The 23,405-nt window shown below is 42.3% G+C and overlaps 1 long non-coding RNA gene and 1 other non-coding gene across 11 annotated transcripts in view; one reads left to right on the top strand and one right to left on the bottom strand.

The window, feature by feature from the left end:
* Positions 1–22,236, top strand: part of LOC149749149 (uncharacterized) — a 37,650-nt gene extending 15,414 nt beyond the window's left edge. For all 10 annotated transcript variants that reach the window (XR_016393278.1, XR_016393283.1, XR_016393284.1 and 7 more), the window contains one exon: positions 198–22,236. This is a non-coding gene — a long non-coding RNA (uncharacterized LOC149749149). The remainder of the gene's footprint in view (positions 1–197) is intronic.
* LOC115801991 (small nucleolar RNA SNORA26) lies at positions 21,894–22,015 on the bottom strand. Its single transcript, XR_004022364.1, has one exon. It is a non-coding gene; the product is annotated as a small nucleolar RNA SNORA26 (small nucleolar RNA).
* Positions 22,237–23,405: the final 1,169 nt, after the last annotated feature.

Raw genomic sequence — 23,405 nt, 5'->3', positions numbered from 1 at the left:
TTCGTCCCAGTAACACTTTTTAGACTTTTCTGGATACACCAGAGAATGTGTTCAAATACAAGGGAATTTGGAAACCTTGATTTTGTTGGAAGGTGAAAGAATCCAGTGTACATGTACACAGGCTCTGTGGAAATCCTTTTAAATTTGTCTCAGTGTGTTTAATAACTGACTGAAAACTTTCTCTTTATTTCCCTTAGGGAGAAAGCTGTAGACCATTTAATCTGGGATGATCTGCTGTACTCTCCTGATTTCCCGTGAGCATTTAATCTACGGTTGAAAGGGTCATTTGTCTGGTATGAGTTGTAGCTGTCTTATGATTATGGGCAGCAGCAGTGAGGGGGGCTGTAGGAACCAAGTGGAGGTAGCATTTATCGTATTGTACGTGTCACTCCGTTGCTCCTGTCCTTACATTATTCTGTTTAATTCTCACACAGTGTTCTTCCCGTTTTACAGATGAATGAATTGGAAGGGTAGATAACTTGCTAAAGATTATACCATTACTGGGACTTCCTGGTGGTCCAGTGATTAAGACTCCGCACTCCCAATACAGGGAGCATGGGTTCAATCCCTGGTTGGGGAACTAAGATCCCACGTGCTGTGCAGTGCAGCCAAAAAAAAAAAAAAAAAGACTATACCATTACTGAAAATAAGAGCAAGATGCAGAACTGGTATCTAGTGTGCAACCTTTCATAGAGCAGAGGAAAGAAGAAAAACTACACAGTCATTCCTTGGAGATATTGCGGATTTGGTTCCAGACCACTGCAATAAAGGGAGTCGCACAAATATTTTGGTCTCCCTGTGCAAATAAAAGTTATGTTTCCACTATACTGTAGTTTATTAAGTATGCAGTAGCAACATGTCTAAAAAACAATGCACATCCCTTTATTAAAACTAGTTTCTTGCTAGAAAATGCTAACCATCACCTGAGCCTTCATCAAGTCAATCTTTTTTGCAATAGTGATTTCACAGATCACCATAAGAAATATAATAATAATAATGAAGACGTTTGAAATATTGCGAGAGTTGCCAAAATGTGACACAGATGCAAAGTGAGCAAATGCTGTTGGAAAAATAGAACCAACAGACTTGCTCCGCACAGGGTTGCCACAAACCGTCAATTTGTAAAATATGCAGTATCTGCAAAGTGCAATAAAGAGAAGCAATAAAACGAGGTATGCCTGTATGTATACATACATATACTTAGCTTTGCAAAAAGACAACTGAAAGTTGAATATAAACGAACTAATGAACATTATGGCAAATTGACAACTTCACATAGAGAAAATTATTTCAAAAGTTATTTCAAGCTGTGCCAAAAAATGAACAGTATTCTGGGTACATCCTTAGAGGTGGGTTTATTGTTCATAGTGATATTGGTATCAAAAGAAGATAAAATATGAAAACTGTTCCAGTGGTACAGGGCATAGTAAGAGGCGGGGCTCCTGAGCAGAAGTCCTCTATTGTTCCTTTCCTGTGTGTGTAAGCAAACAGTAGTTAAACTCTTGCACTGAAACTAGAGAAACCATTAAAAGATGAGCGTTCCGCTTTCAGTATTGGGTATTTTGTGGTACCTGGATAGATGAGGGTCATGGGATGCTGAATTAGAGTGGCAGGAGTGTTCTAAGCAATTGGGGGAAGTGATCGGAAAAGAAATCTAGATTCTTGACACAATGTCAATTTTCTTCTGTAAAATGGAGAAAAACAGTAAAGGGTTGATAGGCCACCACTGCTTTCTCCGTGGCCTTTTTGACAAAAACTGATATAAAGTTTATTGTTAACGAATTTCCTTTCAGGAGAAGATTGATAGCTACTGACCCTTGGAATTCAGTGCTCAAGGGTCATTTTTAAAGAGGTTTGAGACACACTAGATTATAAACTTATTTGTATACCTGTTGTCTGTTCTCTGGTAGAATGTAAGCTTCACGAGGACAGGCATATTTGTTGAATCACAATGAAGAGGGTTGTGGTGAGGATTAAGTAATGCATGTAAAGCTGACCTTGGGCATTGCTTAACTAAACGTAAGATAGAGCTCACTTACAGCCAATATGAGTAGCAGGTTTGAACTTTGGCACTCGTTGTTGTCAGATGTAAATTTCCAAAAACTTATGAATAAAGTTGATTATATGCAATTTTGGAGTTCTGATCATGGCTTACTTTGTGTCCCTTTTCAAGTATTCGGGTACATTAGAAACCTTATGCATGTATGCAAATCTACTTATTCAGCCCTTGTTTCACACCATTGAGTTCTAACAAAGTTAGGAGGAAAAGTTGTGAAATGAGAGTGTAGTAATTGGAATGTTAGAAAATGTCTCTTGGAAGGATAAGGTCTTATTCTGTCAACTGGCATGAGTGATTTTGAGGTGTGTTTAGCCACACAATATTGCGTTAAAGGATATGCACCTTTTCTGCTTCCTTATGTAAAGTTTGTAGGGCATGAAAAGTTATAGAAAATAGTTTCAAAATTATTAATGGACACATTTTTGATACTTCAATCTTAAGTTATTTTGTAGGACGGATACTCTCTTTCCATCATTTTGTAACAGATGCCAACAAGATTAGTTGGCAAAAGAGTTTATTCGCCAACTGAAAAGCCTCAAGATGTTTTAACAATTCATTGAATTATTTATCAACATTTACCAAGACTCAATGAAAGATGCCAGAAAGCAGGGGCCATTGTAATCAATTCTGTTAGAATTAAGAGTAATCCTTTGAATGATATTTGTTACAATGATAAATGATTTGAACACCTTAATCTACAAATAGAATTAAGATGGGAGACAGCTTCAAGAAGCACTTGAATTGTGTTCCACCAGACTACCAAATAGGGGAGACTTATTAAGGCAAAAACTGCAAGGTTACAGTTGTTACATAACTTGTTTATCAAGAACTATAATGGGAGCTGGCAGGAGGTAAGGGTGCTTGTTAAATAAGGATTAATTGGGATCTGAAATGGTTGCACGGTTACACAGGGGAACAACCTTGAGATAAGGTTGCAGCTAGCAGATGGTTTAAAAATGGCTGGTGGGAAAGAAGATACACAGATTGCCAACAAACACATGGAAGGATGCTCAACATCACTAATCATTAGAGAAATGCAAATCAAAACTACAATGAGGACTTCCCTGGTGGCGTAGTGGTTAAGAATCTGCCTGCCAAGGCAGGGGACACAGGTTCGAGCCCTGGTCCGGGAAGGTCCCACATGCCGCGAGCAACTAAGCCCGTGCACCACAACTACTGAGCCTGAACCCTAGAGCCAGAGAGCCACAACCACGGAAGCCCGCGCACCTAGAGCCCGTGCTTCACAGCAAGAGAAGCCACTGCAGGGAGAAGCTCACGCAGCACAACAAAGAGTAGCCCCCGCTTGCTGTAACTGGAGAAAGCCTGTGCACTGCAACGAAGACCCAATGCAACTAAAAATAAATAAATAAATAAAAATTAAAAAAAAACAAAACTACAATGAGGTATCACCTCACACCAGTCAGAATGGCCATCATCAAAAAATCTACAAACAATAAATGCTGGAGAGGGTGTGGAGAAAAGGGAACCCTCTTACACTGTTGGTGGGAATGTAAGTTGATACAGCCACTTTGGAGAGCAGTATGGAGGTTCCTTAGAAAACTAAAAATAGAACTACCATACGACCCAGCAATCCCACTATTGGGCATATGCCCTGAGAAAACCATAATTCGAAAAGAGTCATGTACCACAATGTTCATTGCAGCACTATTTACAATAGCTGGGACATGGAAGCAACCTAAGTGTCCATCGACAGAGGAATGGATAAAGAAGAGGCGGCACATACATACAATGGAATATTACTCAGCCATAAAAAGAAACGAAATTGAGTTATTTGTAGTGAGGTAGATGCACCTAGAGTCTGTCATACAGAGTGAAGTAAGTCAGAAAGAGAAAAGCAAATACCATATGCTAACACATATATATGGAATCTAAAAATAAAAATGGTTCTGAAGAATCTAGGGGCAGGACAGGAATAAAGACAGATGTAGAGAATGGACTTGACATGGGGAGGGGGAAGGGTAAGCTGGGACAAAGTGAGAGAGTGGCATGGACATATATACACTACCAAGTGTAAAATAGGTAGTTAGTGGGAAGCAGCCACATAGCACAGGGAGATCAGCTCGGTGCTTTGTGACCACCTAGAGGGGTGGGTTAGGGAGGGAGGGAGGGAGACGCAAGAGTGAGGAGGTATGGGGATATATGTATATGTATAGCTGATTCACTTTGTTATAAAGCAGAAACTAACACATTGTAAAGCAATTATACTCCAATAAAGGTGTTGGGAAAAAAAAAGAATAAAAGTGACCTTTTGGTTCTCCTGGTCTTTTTTTTTTTTCTTATCAAGTTGATTTCTTAATTATTCCCTTATTCAACAGTCAGGAAGCATTAGTTGAGTATTTCCCATGTGCCTGCCATTATTCTACGAGCTGAACATACCCCAGTGAACAAGGCAGACATAGGTTTACATTCTGTCAAGAGGAGACAGAATGTAATGTAATGTGTTTGTTTGTTTTTATAGTTTGCATGAAAACACACCTTCTGTAGGCAGGGTTTATTACCTTCTCACTGGCTAAAAGCATGAAGTTTTATAGTTTTCATGGACTTTTTTCTTCCCCTTTTAGACATTTCTGAGAAATTAAAAGAGAATTTACAGAAAGGTACAGAAGTTTCTCCAGATGTTTGCTGAAAACCAGCACATTTAGTGTTAGTGACAGAGAGCGAGTCTGGAGCCCACACAGAATCACACTGTGGAAAGTGCTGTAGTGATATGATTGTGAGTAGCTGGCACTACTACTCTGATAAGCTACTTTCTTGCAGTATATTGGGATTTACATACCTTTGCTGGGATTCAGTTTCCTTACTGTAAAATGGGAATGATAATAATAGAGTCTGTCTCATTGGGTTCTCGTGAGAGGGCTTGAATTTTGCATGTAAAGTGTCCGAAAGTGCCTGACATACAGAAAAACACTTCTCAAATGTTAGTTTTTTATTTTTACCTTAAACTGGGGATTCAGATAAAGTTTCTTGGAGGAAGACATATTTAAGCTGGACCTAAAGGACAAGAAGGACCCAGCCTCGTGAAGATGGGCTGGGGAGAGCAATCTAGGCAGAGGAAACAGCTGGTACAAGACTCAGGTGGGACCGTTCAAGAGCAGAGACTGGGGGGAGGTGAGTGATCACGTGCGGCCATGTGAGCCTGACGAGGGATTTAAATTTTAAGAGCCACAGAAAAGCAAGGGAGAGTGTTAAGTGTGAGAGTTGACCAGGTCTTATTAAGATCTTTAAAAAGGATCACTCAGCTTGTCATTGCAGAGAATGGATTTTTAGGAAGGCAAGGGTGGAACCAGAGAGACAAGTTAGAGGAAAGGCTGTTTCAGAGGTCAAGGTAAGAGAGACTCTGAGCCAGGATCGCCGAAGTGAAGACTGGGAGAAGTGATGGATTAACTCTGTGTCATACTTGATTTTTAAACTTCCTATTCTGTTATTGTGCTTTTGTTTTCCATTTTACAGATATTTAAAATTCAGATGTCTTTTTTCTATTGAGTTCTTCAAAGAAGAGAGAAATTGACTTTTCTTCCACTGATGTGTTTCAAAAAATCATTCTCTAATAATTCTCCATTAATTTAAGCTTTTACGTTTAAATTCTTATTCTTCACATTTCTATCCAGTTATCAAAATGTATTCATGAGTTTCCTTTATCCCTTTGATTTTGAAAACTCTTACACAGCCAGGTTTTCTGTTTTTTTCTCCTTTAAACTTCTTGGGGTTGTGCCTGTTTCTGAATTCTTCTAAATTGAAGTAGAGTTCTACTATACCATTACTAGTCTGTAATTGCTGCATAATAGGCTATAAAAGCTGGTAATAGCCCTTTTCTTTCACATATATTATGTATAATATATATTATATTTGAATCCATTTATTTTTCCATTTAAATAATTTTATATTTAGTATTCTCTCTATATTTAATTAGAATTATATTAAAATCTAAATGCTATAATTTACACATTTATGCAATTATAAATTAAATAGGGTAAACAGACATATAAATACTTAGTCTCAAAGTTCAGATTTCATTTCTTATGCACCCAATGATTCATTATTTTCTGTCTTCCTCCATCCTTTATGCTTGTAAACTCACCCTGTTCAAGAATATGCTATAGTTCTCCATCTGTCCAATTCCTTTTTCAAAAGACTGCCAGTAATAAAGTTAAAAGCTAGCACAGAAATGGTACTTACTATGTAGCAGGGACTGTTTAAGCACTTTACATTTTCAAATCGTGTAACCTGTTCAACTCTATGAGGTAGATACTGTTATCATCTCCATTTTACAGATGGTTAGACTAAGACTCAGAGAGGTTAAATAACTTCCCAATTTCCACAACTACTAAGGGTGGAAGCCAGGGTGGGCACCAAGCAGCCTGCTCCAGAGGCTGTTCTCTGTAGCACTACCCAGTATAGTTGATGACTAAACAAATAAATATGTACTATATCTTTTGTTGTTTTAAGTATTATATATTTTTGTGACTGTTTTCAATTGGATCTCTTATTTTTCAGCTGGTTATGACTGGTTATACAAGGATCCTATTGACTTTTTTTTCTCACGATTAACCTATTTTTATACCTCCAGGATTTTTTTTTAAACCTAATTCCTTTGGATTTTCCAGGATTATCAATTGCATCACCAGCAAATAATGGTGCTTTTCTCTTTTCATGTGTAATTACATTAGCATGGGATTTCCAAAGCAATATTAAATAATTGTGTAAGTGGGAGCTAATTTTTATGCCTGAAATGAAAGAAAATTTGTCTAGTTTTGTTATTAGATCTAATTGCATAAAAGTTAATTTTTGTATTCTTGAACGTATTCATTTTGTCTGATAGGAGCACACATTTCTGTACTAATGGTAGGTACATCTGGGATTTCCCCCCACCCACCCCCCTGCCAAACTTAAATTATAAGTGCTCTGGCTAGAAGACCTTAAAAGACCCTAAAAATATAAAGATGAATTTAATTCAGCTAAATTGGATTTGAAAGTATGGGAAATCTAAGTGTGATTTAGATATTGTAGGGAAAGGAAGAATACTTTAGATGAAACAGTGTTTACTAGCTCACTGTTTAGGGCACTAGCTCTCAAACTGGGCTGCACATTGGGATCAACTAGTAAGATTTACAAAAAATACTGATGCCTGCCTCCCACTCCCAGGTAATCTGATGTAATTGGTCTGGGCTGCAGCATGGGCACTGGAAAGTTTTTAAAACACCCCAGGTGATTCTAATGTATGGCCAAATTTTATAACCACTAATTAGGGAAGACTTTAAACCTGTTTCTCACCCTGCACAAATTCTGGTTAAATAGGTTTGCATAGCCTGGTAGTAAAATATGCCTCTGTTGTATACCAATGTTCCTAGCAGTGTTAGTCACAAGAGCCAAGAGATGGAAACAATCCAATACCCACAGATGGATGTGAATGGATAAACAAAATGTGGTATATACATATAATGGAGTATTATTCAGCCTTAAAAATGAATGAAAAAAAAAGAAAAAAAAATGAATGAAATTCTGATAGATGCTGCAACATGTATGGACCCTGAAAACATCATGCCGAGTTAAATAAGCCAGATCTTGCATGATTCCACTTATATGACGTTCCTAGAAGAGTCAAATTCATAGAGACAGAGTGGAATAGAGGTTACCAGGGGCTGGGAGAAGGGTGCGTGGGGAGGTATTGTTTGAGGGGTATAGAGTTTCAGTTTGGGGATGATGAAAAATTTCTGGAAATGGATAGTGGTGAGGATTGCACAACGTTGTGAATGTTTTAATGCCACTGAATTGTACACCTAAAAATGGTTAAAACGGTAAATTTTTTCTTATTGTGTGTGTTTTTTGCTGTTTTATACAATATTTATTTATTTATTTTTGGCTGCCTTGGGTCTTTGTTGCTGCACGTGGGCTTTCTTCAGATGCAGTGAGCAGGTGCTACTCTTCGTTGTGTGCGCAGCCTTCTCATTGAGGTGGCTTCTCTTGTTGCAGAGCACGGCCTCTAGGCGCACGGGCTTCAGTAGTTGTGGCACACGGGCTCAGTAGTTGAGGCTCGCAGGCTCTAGAGCGCAGGTTCAGTAGTTGTGGTGCACGGGCTTAGTTGCTCCGCGGCATGTGGGATGTTTCCGGACCAGGGCTCCAACCCGTGTCCCCTGCATTGGCAGGCGGATTCCTAACCACTGCGCCACCAGGGAAGCCCTAAAATGGTAAATTTTATGTTATGTATATTTTAGTACAATAAAAAAATTTTAAACAAAAAAGTTGCGGGTGGTGGGCTATGGGCCACCTTTTCCAGCTGGTTTTAGAGTGTTGATGGTAAGGAATGTGATACAGAGTGATTTAGTAATGGCCTTAATAGAGTTTGTTTAGTGGTGGTTTTCTCTCCACACCATTTTTGAAGAAGGTAGCTCTTTTATTTTCCTAACAATTGTTAACTGTTATAAAACCTCCGCCCGTGTGCAGACAGGTAGAGGCAGTAAAACTGTAATCTGCAATGCAATGCCTTGAAGACTATTGTGTGAGGATCCTTCTGAAGCAAACATCAGAAGAGCCTCTTTCACCCTCACACCTTTGATGTACTCCTGCCTGGACTGCACGTGCACAGAGGAAAGAGCTTAAGAGAGGGCTTTGGGAGCTAAGTAGTGCCATGTGACTGAGTATGTGGGCTCTAAGGGGGAAGGTGGAAAAGAAGGCAGGGGGCACTTCTTACTGGGCCTAGTATGTCATCCTAAGGAGTTTGATCTTTACCCTTAGTATCAGGATTGGTTTTAATGCAAATAACAGAGGCCCAGTAATAGTGCCTAAGGTTCTGATCACCAATTAAGATGTGGGGGGATTTCCCACACACATCCAAGTAATGCTTGGATACCAGCTAGCTGTCCTGCAGTTCAGCTCTATTCTGACACTGTCTGCCTGGAGGCAGCATCAGATCCCACAGCTGAAGGACTCAGTCCCTCAAGACTGCCCCCACCCCCCATCCAATGCCAACTGTGAGTCTAGGTTGTTACCTGTGCTTTTGACCAGCTGGCTTAAATCAAATGTTCTCACGATCCTAGCCTGGGGTTCGACTGATTAAAGTGGCTCACAGACCTCAGAGAAACATTTTACTTACTAGATTACCAGTTTATTATAAAAGGATATAACTCAGGAACAGCCAGATGGAAGAGATGCAGAGGGCAACATATTAAGAAGGGGGTGGAGTCTCCATGCCCTCGTTGAGGCATTCTCCCAGAATCTCCACGCACTCACCAACCCAGAGCTCTCTGAACCCCGTCCTTTTGGGTTTTTATGGAGGCTTCATTACTTAGGCATGATTGATTAAATCAGTGGCCTTTAGTGATTGAGTCCACCGCCGGCCCCCTTTCCTTCCCCCGTGTGTGTGTCGGGGCGGGGGAGGGACTAAAAGCTCCAACCCTCTAACCACAGGGTTGGGTCCTCAGGCAACCAGCCCCCATCCTTAGGTGCTTTCCAAAAGTCACTTCATTAACATAACGAAAGACACTTTTAATTGATCTCACACTTAAGAAATCCCAAGGGTTTTAGGAGCTCTGTGCCAGAAACAGGGACAAAGGCCTGATGTACGTTTCTTATTATAAATCACAGTATCACAGGGCCTTGAACAAGGCAGATGTTTATCAGGACCAAGGCTGATGCGGAAGTTGTGGTCCATACAGTTCTCAGGGGCTCAGATTCCTTATACCTCATTTCTCTGCGGCCTTTAGTGTATTAGTTTCCTAGAGCTGCTGTAACAAGGTACCACAAACTGGGTGGCTTAAAGAACAGAAAAGTATTGTCTCCCAGTTCCGGGGGCTGGAAGTCTGGGATGAAGGAGCCGACAGGGTTGGTTCTTTCTGGGGGCTGGAAGAATGCGTCTCGTCCAGGCTTCTCCCCTAGTTTCTGTTGGTTTTCTGGCAACCTTGGGCATTCCTTGGCTTGTAGAGTATCTCTTCCTTCATCTTCATATTCATATAGTGTTCTCTGGGTGTGTGTCTCTTTGCCCACATTTCCCCTTTTCATAAGGACACCAGTCATATTGGATTAGGGGCTCCCTCTACTTTAGTATGACCTTCTTACCTAATTACATCTGCAGTGACCCTATAACATCACATTCCAAATAAGGTCACGTTCTGAGGGGGTTAGGACTTGGACATGTGAATTTAGGGGAGACACAATCCAACCCATAACATTGAGGGTATGGTCAAAGATAGCAGCTAGAGATCCAGCCATCACATTTACATTCAGGGTCTTCTTAAAGGGCCCATCCTTGCAGGTCCTTTTGCACATTAATTTGAATATTTGCTCTGGAGGGTGTCTCAAAGCAGCCTAGCACAAACAGATTCTGGTTCTGAGGTGGTCATTGGAGAGTTGTTCTCCTAAAGAGGACACTGGCCACTTGTTAGCAATGCCTCCTCTTCAGAAGTGGGGGTCAGAGAAAAGCCTCGCTGAGGATTGAGGAGAGGGAGAGGGAAGCTTGTTGCTTCTCCTCAGATCATTCCAGAAGGACTTCATGGAGGAGAAAGGGTTTCAGGAGGCATTTACAGGACCAAGTTGCTAGGGCCATCTGGCTCATTTCCCACAGGTTAGTTTCAACTATGACATCCTACAGACCTGCCAGCAGGATTCATTGCCACCTTTCATTTCTTCTGTGCTTTCACCCCCTCTCCCTTTTGTAGTATCTGTTCTGCTGGGGGTTGTGGTTATTGTGGGCTTGCCTCCTCTATTAGACAATATGTTCCTCAAGAGGAAACAAAGCGCCTTTGAAGTCTGATAGCTCTCGTAGAGGTGGTGGTGGTGGGATTCATAGCTTCAATCTCAGCTCCAGCACTTATTAGCCGTAGGAATCTGACCCCCCAGAACCTTAGTTTTATCATCTGAAAAGTGTGGTAACAGTATTTACCTTACAGTGTCATTATGATCATTAAAAATAACAAATGCAAGTGCTTGGGCTAGAGCAGATGCTCAATGGTAACTATTGGGTTGGGCCAAAAGTTCATTCGGGTTTTCCTTACATCTTATGGAAAAACCCGAACGAACTTTTTGGCCAACCCAGTATTAATGGTTGTCAGAGCTTATCTCCAGGGCCCAGCACAGGGCGTCTTGTAGAGTAAGCACTCAATAAATATTTGTTGCCCCAGTGGAAACTTAGATCATGACTATAGCCCTGTGCTATCCTCAGATCTGGAAACGATAATTAAAAAAGCCATCACAGTAACTATAAAACACAAGACGTTGGAAAAGAAAGGTATCAAATGTGGGGAGAAATAAATACATTTAATGTAAAAAGAAACACCCGAAGGACATAATAAGTACACATGTATCATTTACAAGTCAAAAGACTCTAGTGTCACTGATGGAATAAACAGGACAATATGGCTTGAGGAATCCCTTACACACAGGAGCCAGATCTGACTCAGACCTCTGATTGCAGGTCTGAGGGCAAACCCTCAAACACAGCTAGTGACAGCCCAGGAAAGCCCTCTGAAAGAGAATTATTAAGTGTGACCTTGGATGACAGCAGATAATAAACTACAGGTAATGGTACTAGAGTAAGAATCTTTCCCTGTGATTTGGGGCTACAAATTTTATGGTGTCTGATCACAGGAAATGTCTCCCAAAGCATTAAACTCTCCCACACTTGAAATAATATTTTCATTGCTAAAAGTGCAAGGTCAACAGAGCTGGACACCTTACCTATCTTTGGGAAGATGCATTTTGAATTTCTTTCAAAAAGATATTACACAGATATTTTTGAAGAGCAGCCCAGCCATAACTCAAGATGGCCTGTGGCTATAAAATGAACTATCTGGTATTGGCCTCTAGATGTCTTCTAAAGCAGTGCTGTCAACAGAACTTCCTATGAGGATGTTCTATATCTGCTCTGTCCAATATGGTAGCCACTAGCCACATAGCTATTTAAATTTAAATTAAATTAAAAATTCAGTTCACTGGTACACTATCAAGAATAATCATAAAGCTGTAGTAATGAAGACCATGTGGTATTGGTGCAAAGATAGACAAAACCAACCTATCAAACAGAATAGAGTGGGAAATAGGTCTACACATATGTGGTCACCCAACTTATGATAACTGCAAATGGAGGGAAGTGATCTTTTAAATAACCACGCTGGATTCATTGGATAGCCACATAGAAAAAAAGATGTGTGGACCCAGTTTTATATCCCATCACTCACAACAATCAGTTCAAAATGGATTACAATTCTAAATGGGCAAACTAAAGCTTTTGGAGCAAAACAGAGAAGGAATCTTCATAACCTGGAGTAGGCAGAGATTTCTTAAATAAAACCAGTCACCATCAAAAGTTGATACATTGGAGTATTAAAACTAAGAACTTTTGGGGGGCTTCCCTGGTGGCACAGGGGTTAAGAAACCACCTGCCAATTCAGGGGACACGGGTTCGAGCTCTGGTCCGGGAAGATCCCACATGCCACGGAGCAACTAAGCCCGTGTGCCACAACTACTGAGCCTGTGCTCTAGAGCCACGAGCCACAACTACGGAGCCCACGTGCCACAACTACTGAAGCCCATGCGCCTAGAGCCCATGTTTCACAACAAGAGAAGCCACTACAATGAGAAGCCTGCGCACTGCAACGAAGAGTAGCCCCCGCTCGCAGCAACTAGAGAAAAGCCTGCGTGCAGCAACGAAGACCCAACGCAGCCAAAAATAAATAAAATTTAAAAAAATACAACTAAGAACTTTTCCCCCTCAAAGGACATCCTTAAAAGAATGAAAAGGAACTCAGAATTGGAGGAGATATTTGCAACACATACACTTGATAAAGGATGCATATAAAAAAAGTCCTCGTATAATGGATAAACTGGTGTACTTATCCAGCGGAATACTACTCAGCAGTAAAAAGAAATGAATTACTGACACATGCAACAACATGGAGGAGTACAGTATGCTGAGTGAAAGAAGTCACAAAAGAGCACATACTGTATGATTCTAGTTATATGAAATTCTGAAACAGGGTAAAGCTAATCTACAGCAGGGAAAAAAATAAATCCGAACTGTCATTGCCCCCAGGAAAGTGGAAATGGAGAATGACTTGGGAGGTGGCATTGAAAAACTCCTTTGCTCAAAACTCAGCAGATCTCCACTGAAGATTTGTGCATTTAGTGTAAGTTTTACATTACACTAATTTGATGTAAGTTTTACATCAAAACAAACCTTAAATACTGAATTCTAATTAATTACATATATGCTGAAGCATTTAGAGGACATGTATTGCTATCTGCAATTAACTTTGAAGTGCAACAACATGAAGATGGATAAAGAGGATAGAAATGTAATAAAGCAGGTGCTATAGAATATTAATGGTAGAATCTGTGTGGTAGGTTTACTTGTGTTTACTGTAAAATTCCTTAAACTTTGCTAAATACTTGAAAATTTTTTATAATCAAATGTTAGGAAAAATCAAATAAAAAACAACTCAGAAAAATGGGCAAAGAATTGAACAGAAATTTCATAAAGGTATTTCTAAATAACCAGTAAACATATGACTAGGTGCTCAAATTCATTAATCAGGGAGATGCAAATTAAAATCACAGGAGACATAATTGTCAGCCACCAAAATGGCCAAAATGAAAAAAGATGGGAAATACCCAGAGTTAATGAGACTGTGGAACGACTGGAACTCTCAGATGTTGCTGATCAGAGCGTAAATCGGTGCCAACACTTTGGAAAACTGCTTTAAAATATCTACTAAATTTGGACCTGGCACAACTATGATCCAACAATTCCATTTCTGGGTATATACCCAACATGGCTTGTGTACTTATCTGTAGGTGTGAATACTTCAATAAATAGCACTGTCTGCCAGAGAGTGGCAATAAGGAGCCACAGAAGGATTTGACATTTCAGAGACTTCAGAAGGATTTGAGAGACATGATCAGATTTGCATTAGGAAGATTAATCCTTGGCTTTGTAGAGGATGGTAAGGAGAGGAGTTAAGGGGCTGTTTGTAGAAGTAATACAGCAATTATGAAGTCCCGAAATAAAGTAAGGGAGATAGGGATGAAGAGGACAGAGTATAGTTCCTATTTGGAGAGCAAACACAGAACTTGGGCAGGTCACTAAATTCCCCTGTGCTTCTGGTTTCTTCACTTGAAAAATATTAACAGTACCTACTTCACTGCTGATTATTTTGATGATTTATTGAGTTACAGGAGGATTAGCGATTGTTAAAAAAAAAAGCAATTTAAGTTTAACTCTCACTGCATACTATGCAGAGCAAGACGTAGGTATGGAGATGGAAAGCGTTTAGAGAAATATTTTAATTTGGCAAAGTCCATGGAAGCCTGTTTTCTCCCAAGCACAGGTAAAATCAGCTCTCTGCCCAGGACTGGGTCAGTTTGGGGACACAGGGTAGAATGCTGAGCTTAGGAAATGAGACAGGTCAACTAGGAACTGGGGGGAAGCGTAGGCATTTCCCCTCCTGCTCCCCACCTCCTCAGCTGAGATATGGGGCCGCTAAATGGGGCGGGGATTCAAGCTGAGGAGGTGAAGTTGGGGCCGGAAAAGATGCCAACGGGACGCGAGCTTTCCCGTGTTTAGCCAATTGGGTGCGCCCAGGACCGCCTCCATCTGGTGATTGGCAGACCGCGTCCCCCAGGGCTCTCGCGGCTTGTGGGGGCTTGTCAGAACTCTCGCGAGGGTGCGGGTCTTTCTGCGGTCCTTGGGCACTTGGTTTCGCTGCCGAGGGGTTTGCCCACTTCCGGTACCTCGGACCCCCTGGTAGCGTCCGTCCGCTCCCAACCTGGGCCGAGTGGCGTCGAGGGACAGTGGGCGCGGCCAGGGAGTTTGACTAGCCGCAGGCAGGTAGCTGCCTGCCTCGAACCCCGGACCCGCGGTGCCCGAGGCGGAGGTGAGGCGGGGCCCGGGCCGTGGGGTCTCTTAGCCACCCGAGCTCGGGCTTTTCCTCAAGTTCCCATGCCTTCTCCTCCGCCGGGCGGAGATTCGCGGTCCGCGCGGCTCTTCTGCCGCTTAGCAGGAGGAACCCAAGGTAGTAAAGCGCGACCTGATTGGGCCTTGCCGGGTACTGACGCTCGCTCCGTGTTGAACGGTTTGCAACCTTGGAAGGGACATTTGAATTAAAAATAGTGGGCGAGTTTGTGGTTCTATGGTTAACGCACTTTTGAGTGCACGCAGTACGGTGAGATACAATGCTTAGAGGAATGAACTGCCTTGCTTAAATGGTCGGTTCTTGTCCCAGCCTGTTTATAGCTCGTGCTTATTCGGCTGCTGTACAGATAGTTAAGGGAGGGTAAGGTCACATCTACATTTTGAAGTTCGTTTCTAATGCAGACACTTAAAAGCAGCCCTTTTCACCTCCTAAAAAGGTAATGCAGATTCCTCCAGTAAAGGAGCGTGTCAATATGTATTGAATTCTTGCGCATGGCAAACAACAAAAAGTTATTTTAAAGTAGTTTATACTTAATATTAACTAAAAGTCTTGAGCCGGAGTATTTTCACTGAAGAAAAAGCACTGCCAAGAAGGGGGGGCGGGGGAAGGCAGACGAGGATTGCGAAAATACTTAGACCTGTAGATACCTGAATTTTCATGTACCACGGTGAAACTTGGTAGAAAATAACACATGTTGGCGAGGAGCTGGAGAAACTGGCACCCTTGTGCGTTGCTGGTGGATGTAAAATGGTGTAGCTGCCATGGAACAGTTTGCTCGTCAAAAAAGTAGTTACCATGTGATCCCGCAACTCTGCTTCTTGGTATATAACCAAAAGTGAAAGCAGACTGGAGACAACAGCATCCATTCGCCTCTTATATATTTGGGAGTAAACTATTTTGGTATCTTGCATTTGGCCTATCAATTAGAAAAAAGATCATTTTGAACTAGCTCATTCTAAATATACAGCCAAGCCAGGTGGCAGCTTCCATAATGTCATTAGGATGTATTTTTATCTTAGGTTCTTTGGGGGGGGAGGGGAGGGGTAAATGCTCCCTGCACATAGTTAATGTAATGTATTTCAAAGATTATTTGCACTCTTCTGTTTTAATTTTGACTAAGTTTTCATGTGTGGCTTTTGACATCAGAGGAGTGATTGCTGCACGGATATTATTATAACACGTTTCAGCTGGCCACAACAGTGCTTTCAAGGTTGCCAGCTATCTTTGTGAGTAGATATGAGTTTTTTTTCCAACCATAAAAATGAGTGACCGTTAATTTAGAGCAAAGAATGCACATTAAACTTTGTGTAAAGTTAAGTAAATCTGCAAGTGAGACACCTGAAATGTTAAATGTAGTTTATGGGTGAAGTGATGTCAAGAGCAAGAGTCTTTGGCATAAAAGGTTCAAAGGCGGCAGAGATGATACCCATGATGATGCAAGAAGTAGCTGGCCAGTCACCACGGGACATATGAAAATTGAGAGGGTCGGAATTTGGTTTGCTCAAATAACCAACTAACTGTAAGAAAAAAATGGGTAAAAATTTAGACCAACTCATTCTGAAAGAAAACTTGCACCTGAAGAAATTTTCTAGCAAGATGATCTCTCCTGCTGTTGTGGTCAGGATCCTGTAGAGGCCAAACCAAAATAGAGCTGCCACTTGGGTGCATATTCAGGGCAGTCCTACAATTATTGGTTTTGGAGAAACTAAAATGAGCTGAGCTTCTTCAGACACTTTTCATTGGCTCTGTAGGTTTAAGCCACTTAACAGTGATTTAAGCAGAGTGAAACCTGTAGAGTTGAGTGTGCAAGTAGATGGCATGGAGCTAGTTTATTAGGAGGAACCTAGCAAATCATTAGCTTGGAATGAGGAACTCAACATGGGAGCATTTCTATCTTATTTCAAGTTGAGTTCATTTGAATAATCGGGTTACCTGCAGGCTGGGAGTTAAACCTTAAACAGGGAGCTAGAGATCAATGTAACTATGTGGAAACATCTCAAAAAACAGTGGCCACTTTTAGGCAGAAATATTCAGACTTGTAATAATGAAACTTTTTTGTTGTGGGAGACGTTGGAAACAGGTATTCAAGTCTGTTAGCAAGAAAGAAGCAGAAGAGGCTGCAAGGAACGGTGGGCAGTTTATGACACTTTCCTCTTCTACCCCCCCTCCCCCAAGCCCCCAATCAGGACCTGATTTTGGTCAAAAGTTAATGAAACCTCCTATTCGTTATGTAAATTCCAATTTTAAATAAATTTTCAGATATAAACTGTTCAGGTCTGCAACTTGGTATGACAGGTAGACAAATAGGGCTCAGTTTTGATCCTAACTTCTTTCATCAGAATGAGATTCCATAGGTTGAGAAGAGTTTCAAAAGGCAATACTGTAAATAGCAACATGTAAACAACACACAATCTTTTCAACAAGGACTGAGTTTTGACCTTCAGGTTTTCCATGTTTTATTTGACTGAGTGTGATGGTCCCATAAGAATACTGAGTTCAACAAGTGTGAATTTCTTATTCAGAAACTTGGGTCTTTGCCCTAGTTTCCTTACCAGTCTCTAGCATGAAGCTGCCATTATTCAGTATCAGTACTGTTGTAATAACCTAGATATTCAGTACATCAAAATTCCAATGTATGGATGACAAGTCATAGCCCTGTGGTAGTGACCCTGAGAAAACTAGTTCTATTAGTTAATACTGTTTTTTTTAAACCTCCCAGAAATTCAGTTTTACATTTTGTGGAAACATGAGACAAGTCTGTGTTACCTCTGGGACGCTGCTTGCCAAAGCTGTATGGCCTACAAGGCAAAAATTATATAACCAACATAATTTTTTCCTATTGTTTTAGTTTCGTTATCAGATTTTTACAACTTGAACTTTGGATGGTGTTTTGTACTGTGTAATGAAATTTATTAAAAGTATACATAAAGTGACACTCCAATAAATCATACATTGATTTCTTATAATTGTTTTGATAATCTGTATTTTATTATGAAGTATTTGCTAATCCTCCATATTTTAGCCACATGCTGATAACTCTTGTGATTCAAATCTAAGTAAATTTTAACTTAATTGCCATACCTCTGAAAATTTTTAAATTGACTAACAGTTAAGATCTACCCTCACCTACCCACCAGTAAGGTACTAGTGAAAACACAGCATAGGAGGTAGTGTGGTGTGGTGTGGTGAGGTTCCAGCTCTGGCTGTATATGTAATCTTAAGCTTTCCATCAGTATTGGATACCTGAGGCTGCTGTAACAGATTACTGCAAACTTGGTGGCTTACTGAGACAACAGAAATGTATTCTCTCACATTTCTGTGGGCCAGAAGTAAGAAATCAACTCCACTGGATCAAATCAAGTGTATGCTCCCCCAGGAGGCTCTGGGGGGCCGGGAATCAACATGTTCCTCACACCTTCCAGCTTCTGGTGGCTGCCAGCATCCCCCAGCTAGAAGCTGCATCACTCCAATCTCAAGGCCAACATTAAATCTGCTTCTTCACATGGCCTCCTCCTCTGTTCACGGAATCTCCTGCCTGCCCACAGAGGTGATCCAGGACAGTTTCCCCATCTCAAGACCCTTAACCTAATCACATCTGCAGCGACCCTCTTTCCAATACGGTAACATTTACAGGTTCGAGAATCTGATCTCTTCGGGGCCGTTAGCCTACTACACCATCTCTCTAGGTTTTCCTTCTGTCTTCACCATATAACCTCTAGAACAGTACTGCCAATAAACTTTCTGTAGCAATGGAAATGTCCTGTATCTGCTGTCCAGTACCGTAGCCCCTAGCCACAGGTGGGCTAGGGGCTTGAAACGGGGCTAATGCAACTGGGGGCCTGATTTTTTAATTTTAGTTTTGCCTTAAACAGCCACGTGTGACTAAGAGCTGTCCTGCTGGGCAGCGCAGTTCTAGCGTTTCTATAGTTCTAAACTCTGGACTCCGAAGCAACTAAAAAGGTGTTCTGTCTTTCCTCCAAAGTTTTACCCCTGGCTATAAAACTGCTCACATCTTTCACCTGCTATTGTTTAGTCTAGTGGACTTCAAGCTTTTTAGCCAAAAGCCTTGTTACTAAAAAAAAAAAAAAAAATTATTTGGAAAACCAAAGTATGAACAAGACTAACTGGCTGAAGTTGGTTAGTGGGAGAGGGAGGATCTGTGGCAGACCCAGGGTCTCCACCTGTCTACTACCCAGCCCAAGTAACTCCTCAAGGGGCAAAGAACCAACACCAGGACTCAGGGGAGTGGAGCCATTTGTGAAACCAGTGGTCATCCTTGGGATCTTTGCTAGAGCCTTCAGACTTTTGCAGTTAGCATCTGAAGTCACCTCATCTAGGCTTTTAGCCTACTGAATACCCTCTCCGCCACCACACTGCTAACTAGTCATAGCACTCAATTAAGGAAGCATCACAAGCCTTTACACTGGAGGCCTCCGTCAATGGACCAGTCGCAATCACATCCACTGATCCGCTTTGTTCATGGATGTGTTCACCTAGAATAGTACCTGGCCCTAGTAGGTGCTCTGTTGTTTTTTATGAACATTAAAGCCAGCATTTTAGTACCATATAAATATCAAATATCAGTATTTTCATTTTGATTCAATATTACAGTGATCATACGGTATTGTCAAAATGGCCCTATAGCACTACTAAGTGCTTACTACTCACCAGGGTTTTTTTAGTAACTGTCATTATTATCAACTTACAGATAAAGAAACTGAAGTTAAGAAGTAACTGGTCTAAGATCATATAGGGTGGGGATCTGAATCTAGCTCTTATGCCACTTCTAAGTAAGCCACCCACTTGAATGCAATTTATAATTCATTCCAACACAATTAACGATAGTACTAAACTTAATTATAAATGATACTGCTCCTTGTACTATAGTCATCATGGGTTTAGAGCTCAAGTTAAATATCTGAGAACCTATAGTATGCCAGGCACTTGGTTAGACCCCAGGAATATAGTGGGAACCAAGAGGGACTTTATGGGCAGGGGCAGTTAGGCAAGCTCACAAGCAACTACAAAATGTGCTTCCAAGTACGATAAGGCCATTACAGGGTGTTACAGAAATCCATAACAAGAGCACTTGGGAGGGAAGATAGTGCTTATAGAACGTGGGAAAGTGTATGGGTGCATTCTAGGTTAAGTTACAGCATTCTGAGGCCTGAGAGGCCAGAAAGCAAGCTGCCATCTTAGAATGGTCTAAAACATCCACCTTGGACCTGCACACAAACTGCTGTCAGATCCTCCCGTAAGGTCACTTCTCTGCATCTTCACCTTGCTTTCCCCCCAAACCTTTAAACACATCCCTCCCCAGGGCCTTTGCACTTACTTTTCCTCTGCCTGAAATGCTCTTCACCCAAATATATGCAGTTGACTTTTGCACAATGCAGGGGTTAATCTGAACAATTTATAGATGGCCCTCCATGGACCATGTAGTGCTGTAGTACTTACTATTGAAAGATATCTGTGTATGAGTGGACCCATGAAGTTCAAATCCATGTTGCTCAAGGATCAACTGTATATAACCATGTTATCTCCCGCAGCTCTTTCAGGTCTTCTGTAGTTAGTCATTCTCCGACCAGCTCCATCTGAAATTATCATGTCCTCCACTCACAGTGCATATACACGCCCTTCCTATTTCCCTTATCTTGTTTTCCCTCTAGCAATTACACTAACATTTGTTCAATAAATTTCCTATATTAGGAAGCTAGATTTTACAGAATAATATGGAATATAAAAAGAAATGAAGTTTAAACAGAGGCTAAAACAATATTTTGAAATAAGCATTAAAAATGAACCCAAGGTGAATACCTTTAAGACTTCTGGAAAATGAGGTATTTGTAAACATTCAGAGCTGATCAACAGGAATGACTCCTAGCACACACTGGGCTGTTAAGATTATCTTGCTACACTGACACATTTCTTCCCATATGAAAACTTTCCCGTCACCTCCAATACTTTCAAATTCTAACTATCTAGCATCATTGTGTCCTTTAAATTCCTTTTTACAGCTCATTATGCTACATTCATCAGAAGCATTTAACATGCTGATGGATGCTCCTTTTGTATCAAATTTTGACTTCTTTTAGGTTCAATGTAATTATATACTATAAAAGAGCTTATATTCTCAACAGTCAGTCTCTGGTCCTTAACACTCCCCGCCCCCAAACTGACCTAATCCCCATCTGAATACTTCTACCGTTTAACCGGGACACTAAATCTCAAGAGAGATAAGTGACTTTTCGTAGTTTACATAGCCAAAAAGGTACATATGAGGCTCCCTGTTCAGGGCTATGCATATGTGATGGAATCTCAGTTCACTACCTGAACTACTGCTTCAGCTGTAATTTTACAGTATCCACTTCACAGTTGTGAGAATTAAACCACCAGCACTACCCCACTGCCCTGAACTCCCAAGCCAGTGCAGATACATGGTTGCTACAAGTTATGTGAGAATAGCTGACCTCATTGGAGGCACTTGTGTGTTGTCAACTGCAGAGTGATAGTTGGTGTAAGTCGGTTAAAATACCAGTGTCAGGGCATTCCAGCTTCACTGGCTTGTACCTGTAGTCTTCAACCTATAAAAAGAAAAGTTTTAAAATTAGCCTTTCTGAACAAATAGAGAAAAACAAACAAAAAAACCTTTGAGGTATTCTTTTCAGTTTGTCTCAAAGGATATCCAGAAAAAGCCTTTTGTACACCTGTTCCATCATCTAGATTTTTTTTTCCACCTTCAGAGATGACCACAAGATCCAAATACTCTATTTGAAAACACTGGATGGTATCCCCAGAGTCTAAAAAGCAGGCCTGAAGGTACTGTCAAACCTAAGGTTAAGTTTATCACTTTGTTATTAACTGTACAAATATCACTAAGGTGCTAAAACTGAATGAAAACCTTTTGGTTCAGCTGTGACTCCAGACAGGATCCAAAGAGGAGTTCTACAATCTCTTCTCTGGGTTTTATGGAGACTTTCTTTACCCTTCTGTGTTAGCCTCTTAAGGCACTGCGTCAACCTTAAAAGGGCACAAGAAAGGGCGATTTGGGTTTTTCACAGGGTTCTCTACGATTTCCTGCGTTCCTCTCGTCAGTGTCCGTGGACCTCAGCAGTTTCTTTAACCGAGTCTGAAAACCCACTAGAAGCAGCTGTTCTGCTTGTGAACGTCCGTTTCCTTTGTTAAAGGACAGCCGGATTCGGGCCTTTGCACCAAACACGTGCTTGGGAACCCTCAGGTCGCCACTGGCCACGTGCTCGGGCCCGGGTCATTTCACCTCACTCAAGGACGGGGACATACCTGCATTTAGAACTCAGACCGCTGCAACCGCAGTCGTTGGAGACAAACTCCCCAGGCTCACGGTCGGTCCGAGACCCGCTGTTGCCGCCGCAGGCTGGGCCTGGCCAGAACCCGCTGCAAAGTAGCCGCGGCTGCGCCCTGGGGAAGCAAAGCGCAAACTTGTTACCGCGCCCGGGCCTGGCCGCCGGGAAGCCTCGGGGCGGCTCGGCGCGGCGCCTGTGCCTAGCGCGGCCCCGGGACGGGCACGGTCGCCCGCCCCCCCAGGCCGCCGAGGGCTGCTCTACCCCTGCGTTCTGGCCGCCGGGAACAGTGGAGCTCCGGGCGGGCAAAGCTCGAGGGGACACGGGGCAAGCCCAGCCCCACCCAGGGCCGCGGACCGGCCGAGTGCCACCCCCCCGCCCCTCCACTGCGCTGACCCACACTCACCGCTCAATTCAGCAAGACTGAGGGCGATGCGGCCGGGCGGCGCTGAGACATTGCAGTCGGGGCGGGGCGGGGCGGGACGGGAAGAGGAGAAGGAGAGGGTAGGGGCGGGGCGGGAGGAGGAGAAGGAGGGGATAGGGGCGGGGCGGGAGGAGGAGAAGGAGGGGGTAGGGGCGGGGCGGGCAGCCAATCCCCGGGGAGTCTCCGGAGACGGGTGGTGCGGGTCCGGCCATTGGTGCCCGCGGTCCCTTGCCGGCAGGGGTCTTCCTGGTCTTTCCGTGGCGGGAGCATGAGCTAAGCCTACGCGGAGCAAGCTTCTCGGAAGCTCCAGGAGTCTTGACACCTCCCCAGGCTTTGGCGCTCGTGGATCTGGTTCTCTGAGGCCAACGTGCCTTCCTCTGGACTCTCCTTAGGAGGCTCTAGCCGTTACCCCAGGGCTGAGGCAGGACCCAAGAGATTCCCCTTCTTACGACTACACAAGTTCAGTATGTGTTTAGAACCTGTCCTGCTAAACTGTAAGCTTCTTGAACACGCTCACCCCATGGTCCCTCCTAAACCTGGGAGGACCAGCCTCCTTTCTTCATGCTCTCTGTTCATTCATTCGCAGCGTTCAATAAGTAGGTTGGAGGGGTGGGAGTGGCGCGGGGGGGCTATGTTGGGGGTGAGGTGGGAGGTAGGGAGGGAGGCACTATAATCCTTCC

Source organism: Delphinapterus leucas, chromosome 5, assembly GCF_059928025.1.
Source record: "Delphinapterus leucas isolate spDelLeu-1000000601 "Yukka" chromosome 5, BTC_Dleu_Yukka2, whole genome shotgun sequence".
NCBI lineage: Eukaryota > Metazoa > Chordata > Mammalia > Artiodactyla > Monodontidae > Delphinapterus > Delphinapterus leucas.
This window is presented reverse-complemented; position numbering and strand designations above follow the sequence as displayed.